Source organism: Stenella coeruleoalba (assembly GCF_951394435.1).
Source record: "Stenella coeruleoalba genome assembly, chromosome: 7".
Classification (NCBI taxonomy): Eukaryota; Metazoa; Chordata; class Mammalia; order Artiodactyla; family Delphinidae; genus Stenella; species Stenella coeruleoalba.
Genome location: NC_137153.1, coordinates 35,302,528 through 35,322,508, shown reverse-complemented (window position 1 = coordinate 35,322,508; position 19,981 = coordinate 35,302,528). Strand labels below are relative to the sequence as shown.

Here is a 19,981-nt window from a genome sequence, read left to right as displayed (position 1 = left end):
ATGACACATACACAGTCTCTACAGAGCTTTACTATTACCCCAAACCATCCTATACCCTAAACATACATCCAAGAGGTCCCCACACAGCCCTAACCCATGACAGAGGCAGCTCTACCAGGGGCATCATGGCACCCCGAACGGGCAAATGCCGCTGAGGTAAGTGCCTCCTGTGTTGCTGCATTTCTTGCTGTTGTTGCAAATCATCCCTTGACCCCACCGAGGCTGACTGGGACACCCTAAACAGGAAGTCGCAGCGTATGAGTCAGGGAAGAGGAAAACTCCATTCCAGGTGTTCCCTGTCACCATCCATTGCACCGAAACATCGGATGACCAGCATGAACAAGAAACAGAGACATGTAACTATACCATGATAGAAAGGCAAATTTTGCTAGAAAAAATTTGTCCAAGGGAAGGGGGTGAAGGGCGTTCCCCCTAATTATAAAGCCATGCTGTTACAATTCAAAGAAACATCAGATACAGTACAACAGGCATGGGACTGCATCCATGTTGTAGCTAGATATGAAAAACATAATTTTTCTGAAGCCCCAAATCTCGCTTGCCAGTAAAGGCACATGGGCCCCGCTGCCCCATTGGCCAGAAACCCAAGAGAGGACCCTTAAGGGGTATAGGGACTTCTGGGACCCTTACTGGTCTCCACCAAGGGGTGGTGCCTTCACACAGCTCCATCCTTCATGAGATGACTAACAGACCTCCCTGTATTGGCAGCTCTGGAGATCGGGGGTCCCTGATGACGTAACCTTGGGAAAGCCCAAGCTCAAGTTAGAAATTTTTGCTCAGGCGCTACAGACTCTTCAGGAGACTGGAGTGATGGGTAGCTGTCACCTCTCCGAATCCTGTACCCTGACCTCTGCCAAGGCCTCTGCCTTAGGGACCTGGCAGATCCCTGGAGCGTGGCTCTCCTCTGGGACAATTGCCCATATACTTCTCTAATTATCCTTGGGACACACATAAACAACTTTTCTTATGGCTCCCATTGACAACTGGAGCTCAAATTACAGTGCTTCCTGGGAACCCCTCCAATTATAAGCAAGGGCCACACTTTAGATTACAAGGCATAGTAGTCAGGGGAGTAGAAAGCGTTCAACTTCCACTGAATGTCACTATTGAAACAATCTTTATTAAAAACCTTTTAGTGGTGGGAGCCCCTTTGGCCCTACCCTTTCCCGTTACAGCTACGGATGCCTTGATGTACTGCAACGCCATTTGAACAAACCCAAATTCCTGGCCTTCCTGGTGGAAGCTGAATATTGGGAGCCCATAAGACTGCCACCTAAGACAGTAAATATCCCCCACTAACATGTATGACAGGGGGCTGTGGGATTGCAGCCCATAATTCAGAATTTATGAAAAGAAGAAGTCATTAAACACACCATTTCTCCTTTTCAATTTCCCCATTTGGCTGCTATTAAAGCCTGCTAGTAATGAGTGGCCCCTTATAATCAACTACTGAAATATAAATGCTGATCCCCACTATTAAGGCTCCCATTTCCAACACTGTCCAGTTCATTAAGGATATCCAAAGGGCTCCAGGGAATTACTTTGCTGTGACAATCTAGCTATGACGTTCTATTCAGTACCAGTTATTAAGGAGTCCCAGCTGCAGTCTACTTTTACTTCAGAAGGCACCCAGTATGTTTTAACCTATCTGCCTACTGGCTATCTTAACAGCCCAGCTATTGCCCACAGTCTTTGCTGGCAAGACCTGGTGTCCCCTTACACCGTCTGGCACTATACTGATGTTCTAATCCAGAGGCCCTCAGGAGATGGGTGCACGAGACCCTAACATGGTTGGTGACCCACCTATAACATACAGGTGGGCTACTTATTGCCCCACATAAAATTGAAGGGCTGTCCACAACTATTAAATTTCTGGGCATTAACTGATCCTCTAAAAGCCAGGAAATTCCTCTTGCAGCTAAACCTCAGCCGTTAACTATTCAGCCTCCAACACACTGTAGCAAGCCCAACACGTCTTACTTAGGTCTCTTCACACTTTGGAGGCAACAGATACCACGCTTGTCCATCATTCTTAGACCCATTTATGCAGCCACGTACAAACCCTCCATAGTTTACTGGCGAAGAGCTAAACAATAAGCTTTATAGCAGGCACAAAGGTCAATTAGCCAAGCCCTCCCACTGGTTCCCCCTGGCTGCTCCTTCTGGGCTGAGAATGGACTATGTGTCCAGGAGCCTTTGGACGAACAGCTCCTCCTAGCTGCCCGTGGGCTTCTGCACCAGACGGCTGCACTCTACACCACTACACACCCTCAGAACCGATTTGGGAACTGGTTCGTTGGTTTTGGTCTCGCTTTTGTGTGCACTGATGCCAGAATTTGTTTGCGACTTTTGCGTTTTGGTGTACAAAATGGGAAATACTCCATCTACCCTGAAGGAGAGCCCTTTGGGGCCTATATTAGATAAATGGGTGTAACATAGCCCTGAGCCTATGACTAAGAAAGACATGGTATACTATTGTAATAGGGTGTGGACCCAAAATATAGGATCAGAAGGGCGGTAGCCCCTGAATGGCTCACTCAGTTTTTATAGGATCTCGCAGTTAGAAGTGTTTTGCAAAACAGCAAGCTGCACTGGCAGTTGTTCCAACTGCCCACCCTCCCCCCATGCCGCCATCATATTCACCACCTCCTGTTTCCCCTACCCATGGGGATCAAATAGAAGTTTCTGTGTTAACCCCCAGAGCACAGGAGCCCGATTTAGTATCACCATCTAAGACTCCACAGGCCACCCAATTTGGACCGGGAAACACTTCCACAGGAGGGCAATTTCCCTCGTGCTGACATCCTATAAGAGGCCAGGGGACTCCCTTGACTTGAGGCGTCCGAATCTCATTTCCCCACAGGAGCCCCAGGGAACTTTGACAGTGGGGAACGAGTTGACTGACTCTCCAATAGATACCACTCCCCAAACCCTCCCTGTTTATCTCAAGAGGCTTGTAAATATTAAAGGGGAAACAAAGTCATCCTAGGAAAAACTTGCCTGTATCTTTGAGATGCAAATGTCCTTTCTGGTCTTCTCAGGAACCCTCATCTCTGCCATCTTTTTAAAATGCATCTTTTTGAAAGAGGGTAAAGTAATTCAGAAATTGACTTATCAAGGATAAATAAAAAACCTAAGTGTCTTTTCTGTAAAAATTCAGCCATCTAGACAAGTGAGTTTGATTTGTTCCATCTGCCAGAAACCTAATTTGAATCCAATCTCTTTTTATCAACTGATGGGCTTCACATGGCTGTACCTGACTCAGTGCTGAAATTCTGAAATGACAACCATGATGTCTCTGTATGTTTGTGTCCTTGTATGTGTCTTTGTCTTTGGATAACATTGCTGAGGTCTATTTAATTGGCTTAAAGAAAAGTAAGCACTTACAAACCAAACTATTCTAAATACAAGAGAAACTGAGCTAAATGAGCTTCAGGTTCATGTGAACTGGGAAATATTCAGTATTAATTGAGACCTGGTATTAACGTTCGTTTGTTGATCTAATTAATACAGACATGCTGTTAGAGTCATCAACATTAAGTATAATACTTTTATTGTGCCTAGGTTTAATATAACCTAAATAAAATCTTGTTATATGTGTTGCAAATTTCTCAGCAAGGAAATAACTTGATGTGAAGAAACTTTTTTTTTTTTTGCAGTACGCGGGCCTCTCACTGTTGTGGCCTCTCCCGTTGCGAAGCACAGGCTCTGGACGCGCAGGCTCGGCGGCCATGGCTCACGGGCCCAGCTGGTCCGCGGCATGTGGGATCTTCCCAGACCGGGGCATGAACCCGTGTCCCCTGCATCGGCAGGGGGACTCTCAACCACTGCGTCACCAAGGAAGCCCGTGAAGAAACTTTTAAGGAAAGAAAATGCAAATGAGATAAGAGCTTTAGGTAAACTTTTAAAAATACTTATCTTTTAGGAAGGTCTATCTAAAATTAATCTCTCCAGATATCTGACCACTTGAAAGTCAGAATTGTGCTAAAAGAAGTGACAGAAGGTTTATAGAAAGTGGACCCTGAAAAAAGGAGCTCTGTACGTGGTCAGGACTAAGTTTAAAATAAGTTTAATTGAGTAAATAAATTTTAAAAGTAAGCTGGTGCACAACTTGAATTTCGCTTTTCTCTCTGTTAAGAAGACAAGGTTTCTTAAGATTTTGGACTGCCTTCGATACCAGATTTTAAGCTTTTTCTACCTTTTAAGAGATCTGTTCTGTACTTGCCTTTGAAATCTTTTATTGTTACTTTGGCTAAGTGAATAACTATTGTTTCACAGTGACATGTGCTCCTATCTGACTGTTGTAAACCCTTTTCTTACTTTTTTAACAAAACTTCCCAAATCAAATTATAATGAAGTTCCTTTGACCTCTAGCTAACTTTGGGGTGCTTCAAAGGGCCCCTGAAACACCCCAAAGAGAGATATTAACTAATTAGGTTGACTTGGTATGTTGAATTACACGGGAAGTGTTGTCAAATAAGCAATAAATCTTCTTAGGTTATATTGTATGCCGAATGATACACTATTCTACAGATTAGATGGAGTTCCCAAAATCTGGTATGGCCTGGTAAAATATTACCAGTCAGAATTCTCTTTATTATCTGAAAGTGTCGCATGTCACCGCAGTAACCACGTTACTTTGTCAATTGCACTGTAATCAGATTTAAACGTGCCTTCTTAAGTCTTTTGCCATTGTACACGGTTACGGTTTCACTCTGATGCCTTTGCAAAAATGCTTCCTCTTCAAGAAGATTTATAGAAGGGACCTTTGCATAAATACAAGTTTCTGGTTTTCAAACCATAAAGGTGAACTAGGTAAAAACTTGAATAATTCTAATGGGAAACCTGATGGCTTCATAAAGCTGTTAACAAAAGCAATTAGTTGCACATGACTGGGTAAACTGGTGACTATGGTTATAATTTTTATAGTTTCTATCTGAAAAATGACTGTTTTAAATCTGTGTTTTCCAGGTGTAAGCAAAACCCTCCCCTTAAACTAATTATGACTTACAGTAATTTCTTAAATTATACCCTTGTAAGCAGAATTGAAACATTTATCTTTTTCTCTCTACCTGGTTGACCTGCCAGTAGCATATGATTGTCTCAAAGATGAAGCCCTGCATGTCTAAGTACGCACTGCTGGTACACTGAAAGAGTAGATGGCTCACTAAATCAGTTATGGTACCTCTGGTCGCTCGCTATTGCAATTGGATTACAAGTAGTTATACTGATCATTGTTCTTTGTTTCCAGATTGTTTGCTCTTTGTGTCTCCCTCCTGCACTGTGTCTTTGTTACCGTTACTAGCTGCATTACTTATATCCTGTCTATTTTATAAGATTGGTGTCTCTTACAGTACCCAGTATGTAACCAGGCCTCCAACAGTACTTCTATGGCTAAACATCTTGAGGAAATAGACCACATTTATAACATGAAGTAACTGTAATAGTGTGATTCTAGGTATGGGAGGAAGCAACAACGGAAAAAGTCTCCTGGATCATAATTAGATAGAGGATCCAGAGGCTCTTTAATTATCAATAGGGCCTAATCCAAAAACTAGCACCTGGAGTGGCATATCAAGAATTCTCCCCTGACCTGGGATGAGGCTCCCAGCGCTGTGGGACAAAATTTGATCCTGAAATGTCTCCCAAATATTGGTCAAAATCCTGACCAAGAGGAGAGGATCTGAGAAATAGAATATTTCCTGACACATCAGTCATTAGCGACTGCAGCCCTCCAACGTGAGCCGGTGAGCCCTGACCAAACTCAGGATACGAGAATATAGGATACAGGCCCCGGATAGCTGAGGTGCATATCAAATGAATGATTTCACTGAGCCCAGACTCTTGCATCTTCCCATACATAGAAAAGTGCTAAATTCCTTAACTTGAGATGCTGCCTCCCAGGCTTGAAGCCCTCAAAATTCCCATCAAATAGATCATAACTCTCAACTTTTAGGCTGAGAGTATTTTTTTAAGGCTACAGGTGTAAAGGAGACACTTTCCAGAGAGGAACAAAAAAAAACAACGTTTGGAACACTGGCACCCATGGTGGACACTTCTGGAAAGATCCATCTGACGAAGCAATTAGAAGGGCCGTCACCCCTTTTTCCACAAGACTGTGGAATGGACATTGACAGCAGGGAATTGTAACAGGGAAGAGCCAAATCTGACTACACGTTGGATCTGTTTCGTTTACTTTAACCTTTGCCTTCAGCTGCTTTTGTTCACTAAAAGGATACTGTCTGTACATAATGGCCTGCCTCGGAGAACCCTGTCCCTCTGTCTGAATGTTAAACCAAAGTGCCTTTGTTCAGGGAAACATATGGACTCTGTCCACCTGTGGATGGCTACAATTAAGAAGAAATTAACACATCTCCTCCTCGAGGCGGCCATTCCAGAGGCTATTTGCAAAACTTACGACCTTCTTATTTTACCTCCTCATCTCCTCCCCATCTCTGTGCTATAAGAGAAACTGGCATCCAAGCCCCAATAAGATGGTTATTTTGAGACTTTACTCCACCATCTTCTCGGTCTGCTGGCTTTCCGAATAAAGTCATATTCCTTGTCTCAACACCTCATCTCCGATTTATGGCCTATCGTGTGGCAAGCCGAGCAAGCTTGGACTTGGGAACATCTTTACTCAGGACACGGTGTCACAAAATGGGACATTGTTTTCTGTTTGTTTTGTTTTTGTTTTGCGCCGCGCCATGTGGCTTCTGGGATCTTAGTTCCTCGACCAAAGATCGAACCCGCGCTCCCTGCAGTGGAAGCTCGGAGTCCTAACCAATGGACTACCAGGGAATTCCCATGGGACACTGTTACCTTGCAGTCATGGCCCTCACCTTTGTGAGACACAGGTAGTAGTGTAGCAGGATTGAGAACGTTGTAAAGTTTAAGATAAAGATTAGGTGGTGAAAGCAGGATTTCACAGGAAGTTAATCTAGTGATAATTGCAGTGAAATGTTGTCAATTCAGCCTTAAGAAGACTGTGGACAATGTGTGGAGTTTGCAAATAAACTTCATTTTCTAGAGTTAAATCTGCCAAGGCTTCCACTAAATTTGCAGTTGTGGCTATAACCTGAAGACAACTGAGATAGGCAAAAGCAACTGAATCAAGTTGCATGCTATAACAGGCAACAGGCCTATGTTTACTACCATGCTCACACAGTTCTGCCCGGCCTGATTATGACTTTTATGCACAGATAAAGTAAAACGTTTTGAATAACCTAAAGTTAATCTATTAGGTAGAGATCTCTTTGCTAATTTAAAAGGGCTAATATATTTTGCCTCCAGTGGAGAGCTCACCTTAAAGTTTCCGGATCAACCTGAACCTGATCATTTGGGTAACCCTAAGGCAGGCAGCTCTTGCAGTGCTTGTTTTAGCCTCATAAAAGCCTGCTTATGTTTATCTTCCCAAGCAAAGGATTCAGGAACTACATCTTTAATAAGTTCATAGAGTGGAAGAGGTAACAGAAAAATTTGGAACCCAGAGCTTGCAATACCCAGCTAAACCTAGAAATCCACAATGCTAGCACTTAGTTGTGAGTCTAGGAAGTTCCTGTATCAGCCTAATTCTCTCTGGACATAGCTGAATTCCTTCAGTGCTTAGATTACGTCCTAGGTAATGAACAGCGTCTAGAGATAATTGTAATTTTTCCTTTGTGTTCGTTCTCAGCTAACTGTTGCAGCAAATAAATGGAATATTTTATGAATGCCTTATGGAATCTTTACAGTAGCTGAGTACAGCAGGAGGTTATCTCCATATGGTAAAATGGTTGATTTCTCAGGGAACTAGAGGGTACTTAAATCTTGGTGAAGTACTTGGGAGAAAAAAGAAGGGGTCCCAGTGAACCCTTGAGGCATAAAAGTGCAGGTATACTGTTGACTGTTCCAAGTAAAGGCATATAGATATTGGCTGTTGAGTCTCCGGGATGCTGAAGAAAGGTGAACAAAGGTCTCCAACACTAAACCATTTCAAGTCAGTTGAAGCTTGTGACAGAAGGGTGGCTAGCTTTGGAACAACAGGAAAACAGGGAAAAACTATTTTGATTAACAGCTCCCAAGCCCTGGACAAATCGCCATCCTGCCAGGTTTCCAACCAGGCAAGATTGGCACGCTGCAGGGACGAGTACAGGAATGATTACCTCCTGGGCAATTAAGTCTTCTACAATAGGTATGAGACCTTGTATGACCGCAGCCTTTAATAGTTGCTGAGGAAACCTAGGGAGAGGTTTAGCTACATCTATCTGAATCTTTATAGGTTTGCATTTTTTTATTCTTCTGATGTTAACACTGTCAGAAGTAGCCCCCAAATTTGCAGGCATCTCCATCCAATTAGGGAACTTTTGTTGAACTTCCTCTTTTATATCCAGGACCGATATTAAGGAACATAAATGATCAGGTTCAGGTTGATCAGGAAATTTTAAGGTGAGATCTCCACTGGAGGCAAAATGTACTGGCCCTTTTAAGTTAGAAAAGAGATCTCTACTCAATAGATTAACTGGGGCTATATTGCATAGCAAAAAGGAATCTTGGTGGAGATAAATATTCTCTCTGAACTGTATTAGGTACTCCCACTATGGAAACATCCTCTTTACTCAGAGGGACCTGTTGTTCTTTGAGGGTGGGATTTAGAGTAGAAAGCACAGCTCTGGTTAGGGCTAGGGGTAGGGTGTTACAGGGTTAGGTAATTCTGTTTACAGTTAGGGTTAGGGTTTAACGTAGATTTCAAAGTGAAGTATGAGAGTGGGGTTTAAAGTAGAAAGCATAGCTCCAGTATCAACTAAAATTTGGCAGTTTTTCATTATATTTTCCTCTGGGCTGTTTAAGCTAATTGCTGGTAATAGTTTACCAGAGAACCTCTGGAGTTCTGCCAACTATGGGAGAGGGTCATGGGGGGCCCTCCCTTTGAGACAGTTATGAGAGCATTTGTGAAGAGTTTGCATAGGACCTTTGAGGACAGCTTTTCTTCCAGTGTCCTCACTGATTACAAATGAAACATCAACTTTGGATCATCGAATTGATCATGGACCCCTAGGAGGTTGTAATGGAGGAGGCCCAGGTGTTATTTTGTGTCTCTTGCCTTAGAGCTGTTGTAACTGTAAGGCTATGAGCTTGGTGGATTTCTGTTTCTGATCTGGCTCCAGGGTCCTTTCAAAATGCTCAGCTATAGTCATGAGTTCAGTCAGGCCTACACCCTCCCACCCTCTTTTCTGCCCTTTTATCAATCCACTAATCTCAGAAGATAATCCATTTACAAAAAGGGCAGTTAAAGCAGGCTGAGTGGCCTTTTTGTTCCTTGGAACCCCAACTGCTCTAAAAAGAGAGCTTCCAAACTGGCTCTAAAGTCTTCCACAGATTCACCCCTCTTTTGTTTGTATGAGTGAATAATAGACCAATCATTATTAGGCCAATTAATAATAGACCAAGTGTGAGCAGGGAAGATTTTAGGAATAGCTTATAAAAAGTCAGTTGTTATTCTGCAAGCCTTTTCAGGTTGAGGATCTTGAAGATCATCCTAGGGATTATGTCATTTTGCTTCCCGAATCCATCCTGGGGCTTCCCCCAGTCCGACCAACACGTGTACAAGCGGATAAAGATCTAGCAGTTTGGGGACATACACCCTGACAGTGACTCTAAATTCTTCAATAACTGTTGGGGGGTCCTCCCTAGGTTTAGAGAATTCTTTGACTATAGCTCTCAGCTCAGTCTTTGACCAAGGGGTAAAGGACACCTGAGGGGGCTCACCTGCAACCTCAGGTAGTTTTACTTTAAATGGCAATTGTTCGATATTCTCTTTGGAATAGAAAAGTATTGCAGACAGAAAATGAGTAAAACAAGAGTATTCAGGTGAAAAAGGAAGGGGGACAGTAGGAGTTAAATCTGCAGTCATACCCATCCTATGGTCTTTTGTTTCAGGTACCTTTTGTCTCTTTAATTTTTCATTAGCTTTTTGTTCTAAGTCTCTAAACGAAGCTATTTTGGAATCTTGAAACCTTCTGTAAACTTTTACATACCAGTTAAAGCAGGCATCTCATTCTCCCTGTCCAATTTGTGAACCATTGCTCTCTAGTGTTTTCCTTAAATGAACAATCTTGTCTAACTGGAACATGCCCCACAATGACCACTGTAATTCTAGATCAATATTAGTATAATTTTGCCATCTTTCTAAATATCTACAACCTCCAGGACCATAGTTCTTAAATATAAAATAAGCAGGTGTGCCAGAAGCTGGCATTGTCAACTCTTTGGCGATAAAGGATATCATTTCCTTAGCTAGCCTTTGTCAACCCAAAAGAACACAAAAAGGGGCCGGAGGGGAAGATGGCGGAATAGTAAGACGCGGAGATGACTTTCCTCCCTACAGATACACCAGAAATACATCTACACGTGCAACAACTCCTACAGAACACCTACTGAATGCTGGCAGAAGACCTCAGACCTCCCAAAAGGAAAGAAACTCCCCACGTACCTGGGTAGGGCAAAAGAAAAAAAGAAAAAACAGAGACAAAAGAATAAGAACGGGACCTGCACCAGTGGGAGAGAGCTGTGAAGGAGGAAAGGTTTCCACACACTAGGAAGCCCCGTCGCGGGCGGAGACTGCGGGGGGCGGAGGGGGGAGCTTTGGGGCCGCGGAGGAGAGCACAGCAACAGGGGTGCGGAGGGCAAGGTGGCGAGATTCCCGCACAGAGGATCGCTGCTGACCGGCACTCACCAGCTCGAGAGGCTTGTCTACTCACCCGCCGGGGCGGGCGGGGCTGCGAGCTGAGGCTCGGGCTTTGGTCAGAGCGCAGGTTGGCTGCGTGCACACAGCCTGAAGGGGTTAGTTCACCACAGCTAGCCGGGAGGGACTCTGGGAAAAGGTCTGGAGCTGCCGAAGAGGCAAGAGACTTTTTCTTCCCTCTTTGCTTCCTGGTGCGTGAGGAGAGGGGATTAAGAGCGCTGCTTAAAGGAACTCCAGAGACGGGCGCGAGCCGTGGCTAAAAGCGTGGACCCCAGAGACGGGCGGGAGACGCTAAGGCTGCTGCTGCCGCCACCAAGGGGCCTGTGTGCGAGAAGAGGTCACTATCTACACCCCTATTCCGGGGAGCCTGTGCAGCCCGCCACTGCCAGGTTCCCGGGATCCAGGGACAACTTCCCCGGGAGAACGCACGGTGGGCTTCAGGCTGGTGCAACGTCATGCCGGCCTCTGCCCCCGCAGGCTCGCCCCGCACTCTGCGCCCCTCCCTCCCCCCGACCTGAGTGAGCCAGATCCCCCGAATCAGCGGCTCCTTTAACCCCGCCCTGTCTGAGGAAAAAACAGACGCCCTCAAGCGACCTACACGCAGAGGCGGGGCCCAATCCAAAGCTGAACCCCTGGGAGCTGTGAGAACAAAGAAGAGAAAGGGAAATTTCTCCCAGCAGCCTCAGAAGCAGCGGGTTAAAGCTCCACAATCAACTTGATGTACCCTGCATCTGTGGAATTCATGAATAGACAACGAATCATCCCAAATTGAGGAGGTGGACTTTGAGAGCAAGATTTATGATTTTTTCCCCTTTTCCTCTTTTTGTGAGTGTGTATGTGTATGCTTCTGTGTGAGATTTTGTCTGTATAGCTTTGCTTCCACCATTTGTCCTAGGATTCTATCTGTCCGTTTTTTTTGTGTCTTTTTGTTTTTGTTGTGTTTTTAATTTTTTTCTTAATAATTAATTTTAATAACTTTATTTTATTTTACTTTATCTTCTTTCTTTCCTTCTTTCTTTCTTTCCTTCCTTCCTTCCTTCCTTCCCTCCTTTAGACAATGAATCATCCCAAAATTGAGGAGGTGGACTTTGAGAGCAAGATTTATGATTTTTTCCCCTTTTCCTCTTTTTGTGAATGTGTATGTGTATGCTTCTGTGTGAGATTTTGTCTATATAGCTTTGCTTTCACCATTTGTCCTAAGGTTCTATCCGTCCATTTTTTTTAAAATTGTTTTTCTTAATAATTATTTTTTAACTTAATAACTTTATTATATTTTACTTTATCTTATTTACTTCATCTTCTTTCTTTCTTTTTCCTTCCTTCCCTCCTTCCTTCCTTCCATGCACCATCCCTCCCTCCCTCCTTTCTTTCTTTCTTTCCTTCTTTTCTTCTTTCTTTCTTCCTTCCTTCCTTCATTCTTCCTTCCCTCCTTCCTTCCTTCCTTCCTTCCTCACACCATCCCTCCCTCCCTCCCTCCTTTCTTTCTTTCCTTCTTCCTTTCTTTCTTTTTTTCTTTCTTTCTTTCTTTCTTTCTTTCTTTCTTTCTTTCTTTCTACTTCTACTAAATCTTTCTCTCTACTTTTTCTCCCTTTTATTCTGAGCCGTATGGATGAAAGGCTCTTGGTGCTGCAGCCAGGAGTCAGTGCTGTGCCTCTGAGGTCGGAGAGCCAACTTCAGGACACTGGTCCACAAGAGACCTCCCAGCTCCACATAATATCAAACTGCAAAAATCTCCCAAAGATCTCCATCTCAACACCAGCACCCAGCTTCACTCAACAACCAGCAAGCTACAGTGCTGGACACCCTATGCCAAACAACTAGCAAAACAGGAACACAACCCCACCCATTAGCAGAGAAGCTGCCTAAAATCATAATAAGTCCACAGACACCCCAAAACACACCACCAGACGTGGACTTGCCCACCAGAAAGACAAGATCCAGCCTCATCCACCAGAACACAGGCACTAGTCCCCTCCCCCAGGAAGCCTACACAACCTACTGAACCAACCTTAGCCACTGGGAACAGACATCAAAAACAACGGGAACTATGAACCTGCAGCCTGCACAAAGGAGACCCCAAACACAGTAAGATAAGCAAATGAGAAGACAGAAAAACACACAGCAGATGAAGGAGCAAGATAAAAACGCACCAGACCTAACAAATGAAGAGGAAATAGGCAGTCTTCCTGAAAAAGAATTCAGAATAATGATAGTAAACATGATCCAAAATCTTGGAAATACAATAGACAAAATGCAAGAAACAGTTAAGAAGGACGTAGAAGAACTAAAGATGAAACAAACAATGATGAACAACACAATAAATGAAATGAAAAATACTCTAGATGGGATCAATAGCAGAATAACTGAGGCAGAAGAACGGATAAGTGACCTGAAAGATAAAACAGTGGAAATAACTACTGCAGAGCCGAATAAAGAAAAAAGAATGAAAAAAACTGAGGACAGTCTCAGAGACCTCTGGGACAACATTAAACGCACCAACATTCGAATTATAGGGGTTCCAGAAGAAGGAGAGAAAAAGAAAGGGACTGAGAAAATATTTGAAGAGATTATAGTTGAAAACGTCCCTAATATGGGAAAGGAAATAGTTAATCAAGTGCAGGAAGCACAGAGAGTCCCAAACAGGATAAATCCAAGGAGAAATACACCAAGACACATATTTATCAAGCTGTCAAAAATTAAAAACAAAGAAAACATATTAAAAGCAGCAAGGGAAAAACAACAAATAACACACAAGGGAATCCCCATAAGGTTAACAGCTGATCTTTCAGCAGAAACTCTGCAAGCCAGAAGAGAGTGGCAGGACATACTGAAAGTGATGAAGGAGAAAAACCTGCAACCAAGATTACTCTACCCAGCAAGGATCTCATTCAGATTTGATGGAGAAATTAAAACCTTTACAGACAAGCAAAAGCTGAGAGAGTTCAGCACCACAAAACCAGCTTTACAACAAATGCTAAAGGAACTTCTCTAGGCAAAAAACACAAGAGAAGGAAAAGACCTACAATAACGAACCCAAAACAATTTAGAAAATGGGAATAGGAACATACATATCAATAATTACCTTAAATGTAAATGGACTAAATGCTCCCACCAAAAGTCACAGACTGGAAGAATGGATACAAAAACAAGACCCATATATATGCTGTCTACAAGAGACCCACTTCAGACCTAGAGACACATACAGACTGAAAGTAAAGGGATGGAAAAAGATATTCCATGCAAATGGAAACCAAAAGAAAGCTGGAGTAGCAATTCTCATAGCACACAAAATAGACTTTAAAATAAAGACTATTAGAAGAGACAAAGGAGGACACTACATAATGAACAAGGGATCGATCCAAGAAGAAGATATAACAATTGTAAATATTTATGCACCCAACATAGGAGCACCTCAATACATAAGGCAAATACTAACAGCCATAAAAGGGGAAATTGACAGTAACACATTCATAGTAGTGGACTTTAACACCCCACTTTCACTAATGGACAGATCATCCAAAATGAAAATAAATAAGGAAACTCAAGCTTTTAATGATACATTAAACAAGATGTACTTAATTGGTATTTATAGGACACTCAATCTGAAAACAATAGAATATACATTTTTCTCAAGGGCTCAAGGAACATTCTCCAGGATAGATCATATTTTGTGTCACAAATCAAGCCTTGGTAAATTTAAGAAAATTGAAATTGTATCAAGTATCTTTCCTGACCACCACGCCATGAGAATAGATATCAATTACAGGAAAAGATCTGTAAAAAATACAAACCAATGGAGGCTAAACAATACACTACTTAATAACAAAGTGATCACTGAAGAAACCAAAGAGGAAATAAAAAACACCTAGAAACAAATGACAGTGAGGACACGACGACCCAAAACCTATGGGTTGCAGCAAAAGCAGTTCTAAGAGGGAAGTTTATAGCAATACAAGCCCACCTTAAGAAACAGGAAACATCTCGAATAAACAACCTAACCTTGCACCTCAAGCAATTAGAGAAAGAAGAACAAAAAAACCCCAATGTTAGCAGAAGGAAAGGTATCATAAAAATCAGATCAGAAATAAATGGAAAAAAAATGAAGGAAACAATAGCAAAGATCAATAAAACTAAAAGCTGGTTCTTTGAGAAGATAAACAAAATAGATAAACTATTAGCCAGACTCGTCAAGAAAAAAAGGGAGAAGAATCAAATCAACAGAATTAGAAATGAAAAAGGAGAAGTAACAACTGACACTGCAGAAATACAATAGATCATGAAAGATTACTACAAGCAACTCTATGCCAATAAAATGGACAACCTGGAAGAAATGGACAAATTCTTAGAAATGCACAACCTCCCAAGACTGAATCAGGAAGAAATAGAAAATATGAGCAGACCAATCACAAGCACTGAAATTGAAACTGTGATTAAAAATCTTCCAACAAACAAAAGCCCAGGACCAGATGGCTTCACAGGCGAATTTTATCAAACATTAAGAGAAGAGCTAACACCTATCTTTCTCAAACTCTTCCAAAATATAGCAGAGGGAGGAACACTCCCAAATTCATTCTACGAGGCCACCATCACCCTGATACCAAAACCAGACAAGGATGTCACAAAGAAAGAAAAGTACAGGCCAATATCACTGATGAACATAGATGCAAAAATCCTCAACAAAATACTAGAAACAGAATCCAACAGCACATTAAAAGGATCATACACCATGATCAAGTGGGGTTTATTCCAAGACGCAAGGATTCTTCAATATACGCAAATCAATCAATGTGATAAACCATATTAACAAATTGAAGGAGAAAAACCATATGATCATCTAAACAGATGCAGAGAAAGCTTTTGACAAAATTCAACACCCATTTAGGATAAAAACCCTGCAGAAAGTAGGCATAGAGGGAACTTTCCTCAACATAATAAAGGCCATATATGAGAAACCCACAGCCAACATCATCCTCAATGGTGAAAAACTAAAAGCATTTCCACTAAGATCAGGAACAAGACAAGGTTGCCCACTCTCACCACTCTTATTCAATATAGTTTTGGAAGTTTTACCCACAGCAATCAGAGAAGAAAAGGAAATAAAAGGAATCCAAATCGGAAAAGAAGAAGTAAAGTTCTCACTGTTTGCAGATGACATGATACTATACATAGAGAATCCTAAAGATGCTACCAGAAAACTACTAGAGCTAATCAATGAATTTGGTAAAGCTGCAGGATACAAAATTAATGCACAAAAATCTCTTGCATTCCTATACACTAATGATGAAAAATCTGAAAGTGAAATCAAGAAAACACTCCCATTTACCACTGCAACCAAAAGAATAAAATATTTAGGAATAAACCTACCTAAGGAGACAAAAGACATGTATGAAGAAAATTATAAGACACTGATGAAAGAAATTAAAGATGATACAAATAGATGGAGAGATATACCATGTTCTTGGATTGGAAGAATCAACATTCTGAAAATGACTCTACTACCCAAAGCAATCTACAGATTCAATGCAATCCCTATCAAACTACCACTGGCATTTTTCACAGAACTAGAACAAAAAACCTCACAATTTGTATGGAAACACAAAAGACCCTGAATAGCCAAAGTAATCTTGAGAACGAAAAAGAGAGCTGGAGGAATCAGGCTCCCTGATTTCAGACAAAGCTACAGTAGTCAAGACAGTATGGTATTGGCACAAAAACAGAAAGATAGATCAATGGAACAGGATAGAAAGCCGAGAGATAAACCCATGCACGTATGGTCACCTTATCTTTGATAAAGTAGGCAGGAATGTACAGTGGAGAAAGGACAGCCTCTTCAATAAGTGGTGCTGGGAGAACTGGACAGGTACATGTAAAAGTATGAGATTAGATCACACCTAACACCATACACAAAAATAAGCTCAAAATGGATTAAAGACGTAAATGTAAGACCAGAAACTATCAAACTCTTAGAGGAAATCATAGGCAGAACACTCTATGACATAAATCACAGCAAGATCCTTTTTGACCCACCTCCTAGAGAAATGGAAATGAATACAAAAATAAACAAATGGGACTTCATGAAACTTCAAAGCTTTTGCACAGCAAAGGAAACCACAAAGAAGACCAAAAGACAACCCTCAGAATGGGAAAAAATATTTGCAAATGAAGCAACTGACAAAGGATTAATTTCCAAAATTGACAAGCAGCTCATACAGCTCAATAACAAAAAAACAAACAACCCAATCCAAAACTGGGCAGAAGACCTAAATAGACATTTCTCCAAAGAAGATATACAGACGGCCAACAAACACGTGAAAGAATGCTCAACATCATTAATCATTAGAGAAATGCAAATCAAAACTACAATGAGATATCATCTCACACCAGTCAGAATGGCCATCATCAAAAGATCTAGAAACAATAAATGCTGGAGAGACTGTGGAGAAAAGGGAACACTCTTGCACTGCTGGTGGGAATGTGAATTGGTTCAGCCACTATGGAGAACAGTATGGAGGTTCCTTAAAATACTACAACTGGAACTACCATATGACCCAGCAATCCCACTACTGGGCATATACCCTGAGAAAACCATAATTCAAAAAGAGTCATGTACCAAAATGTTCATTGCAGCTGTATTTACAATAGCCCAGAGATGGAAACAACCTACGTGCCCATCATCGGATGAATGGATAAAGAAGATGTGGCACATATATACAATGGAATATTACTCAGCCATAAAAAGAAACGAAATTGAGCTATTTGTAATGAGGTGGATAGACCTAGAGTCTGTCATACAGAGTGAAGTAAGTCAGAAAGAGAAAGACAAATACCGTATGCTAACACATATATATGGAATTTAAGGGAAAAAATGTCATGAAGAACCTAGGGGTAAGACAGGAATAAAGACACAGACCTACTGGAGAACAGACTTGAGGATATGGGGAGGGGGAAGGGTGAGCTGTGACAAAGGGAGAGAGAGGCATGGACATATATACACTACCAAACGTAAGGTAGATAGCTAGTGGGAAGCAGCCCCATAGCACAGGGATATCAGGTCAGTGCTTTGTGACCACCTGGAGGGGTGGGATAGGGAGGGTGGAAGGGAGGGAGACGCAAGAGGGAAGAAATATGGGAACATATGTATATGTATAACTGATTCACTTTGTTATAAAGCAGAAACTAACACACCATTGTAAAGCAATTATACCCCAATAAAGATGTTGAAAGAAAAAAGAACACAAAAAAACTGCACCTTAATATATCAGCAGTAACAAAGAGATGTTACTATGTCCTGGACAAAAGAAGGTCTGGTATGCACCACCACCAATTACCAGGGATCCTTGGACTGAGGAAAAAGATCCAACCAGCAAATCCCAAGGAATGGGGACTGCAAACTGATTCCAAACAAATTGGAGAACTATAGCCGCCACGAACAGTTCCAAGCATGGAAACTGGGGGCTGATTCCAAACAGATGGGCAAGTGCAGACTACACTGTCAGCAGTGCCCAATGTGGAATCCAAGGAACAAAATTAGGGGCTAGGGTTTACCGCTCAAAAATATACTGGCAATAACCAAGAGATGTTACTGTGTCCTGGGAATATCCATATGAAAGGCTCGGGCTTTGGTCTCAGGGAGAATCCTCTACCAGCCCAAACTGCCCTGCCCTGTAAAGGAAAGCCAATTAGATTGGGAGCACAAAGGCAAAGAGAATGGAGCTCAAACCAAGAGGAGCTTACCAACAACCTTCAGCAATGGCAAGAAAGACAGGGAACTCAAAGGACTTGTGGGCACCACACCTGTTCCTCCTTGTCCCAAATGTTATCAGAAATTTGCTTCAGATCCCATCACTGCCACCAATATATTTACCTTTTTCTTTTTAAAAAGATAAGCATTTAATTATAAAATCATCCTGTTAGCAGTAGCAATCATAAGACTGGATTTTAGAAAAGTGCACATACATATTTTTATACAGAACATTTCTGGAGGGATACATATTAAACTGTTAGTGGCCACCTCTGCATGCCACCAATGTATTAAAAGACAAAATTTAACTGAGTAAATTTGAAGATTTACTTTGAATTTTGAATAAATTGGCTTTATTAAACAATTCATGAATCAGGCAGCATCTCATCTGATAGAAAGGGAGATATTCCAACGGGTTACACAACACGGAAGGCTTTTTTTTTTTTTGGCCATGCCACATGGCATGTGGAAATCTTAGTTCCCCGACCAGGGATCGAACCCATGCCCCGTGCATTGGAAGCGCAGAGTCTTAGCTGCTGGACCACCAGGGAAGTCCCAGAAGGCTTTTATAGTAAGGAGGGTGGGACAAGGAAAGAAAGTCATCATCAAGGGAAAAAATGAAAGTTCACTGGAGGAAAGGAAAACTTCAGGTGACAATGGCGTCTCATTGGCTAAACTGCGGAATTTTCTATTAGCTATTTGTATTTTCTATTTCTTGTTGCTGGCCAGGAAGGAAGTCTTCCCTCCTCCAGCTCGGGTAGTAAGGCGGTTGCACTTCCTCTTTGGGGTCAGTAAATGACCTCTTCCTGTTGGGGTAATTGATGATGAGTTACAAGGCATGAGAGCTCCCTCTACGGGGGGGGGCTTCCAGACTCCAATTCTAGTTGAGGTTTCCTTTTGTTAACATTCACAGCATGTTTTATTGGCAGGAGGATTCACAATGAGGGAGAAAAGGCCACAAGACTCACCAGAAAGAAGGCTCAGAAATTCTTGGGTGGGTCCAAGGGAGGCTGTAGGGTCAGCTGGTGGCTACAATGATCACATGGTTCCCTCTGATGGGTTTGCAGCTCGACCTGGAATAGTGAATAAAAGGGTCAGTTCATCCTATCAGAGAAACATGAAACTGAGATAAGCTTCCCACTGCTAGAAGCATCTTGTGCCTTCAGAAAAGAACAGAGAACATGTCTAAAGGGTTTGGGAACATCAGAGCCATATCTCCTCAGAGTGGGACTCCCAAGGCTCTCCAGGTCTCAGTCCCCGACTTTCCCTCAGTGACAAAGCCTCCCCACCTCTGTCCTTGTCAGCTCAGTGATCCCTAGAGGTCCTGCCTATCCCTGAGGACTTAGGTTTCCATGGAGACAGGTTGGTTGAGACCTAGTGATACAGTTGACCAGACTGATATGCAAAAGTTCCCACCACCCTGGGGCAGTTGGGCTCAGGGACACATGGCTCTGGACCCCATGTGGAGGGTGTCCTTGCACGTCAGCTGTGCCACAGAA

At 42.3% G+C, this 19,981-nt stretch overlaps 1 protein-coding gene across 1 annotated transcript in view; it reads right to left on the bottom strand.

Annotated features, from left to right (window-relative positions):
• FAM240B (family with sequence similarity 240 member B) overlaps nt 1-19,981 on the bottom strand; it is a 95,396-nt gene that overhangs the window by 68,484 nt on the left and 6,931 nt on the right. Inside the window, exon 3 of the mRNA XM_079925800.1 lies at nt 19,451-19,555. The gene's annotated coding sequence lies outside the window, so the exon portion shown is untranslated. The remainder of the gene's footprint in view (nt 1-19,450; nt 19,556-19,981) is intronic.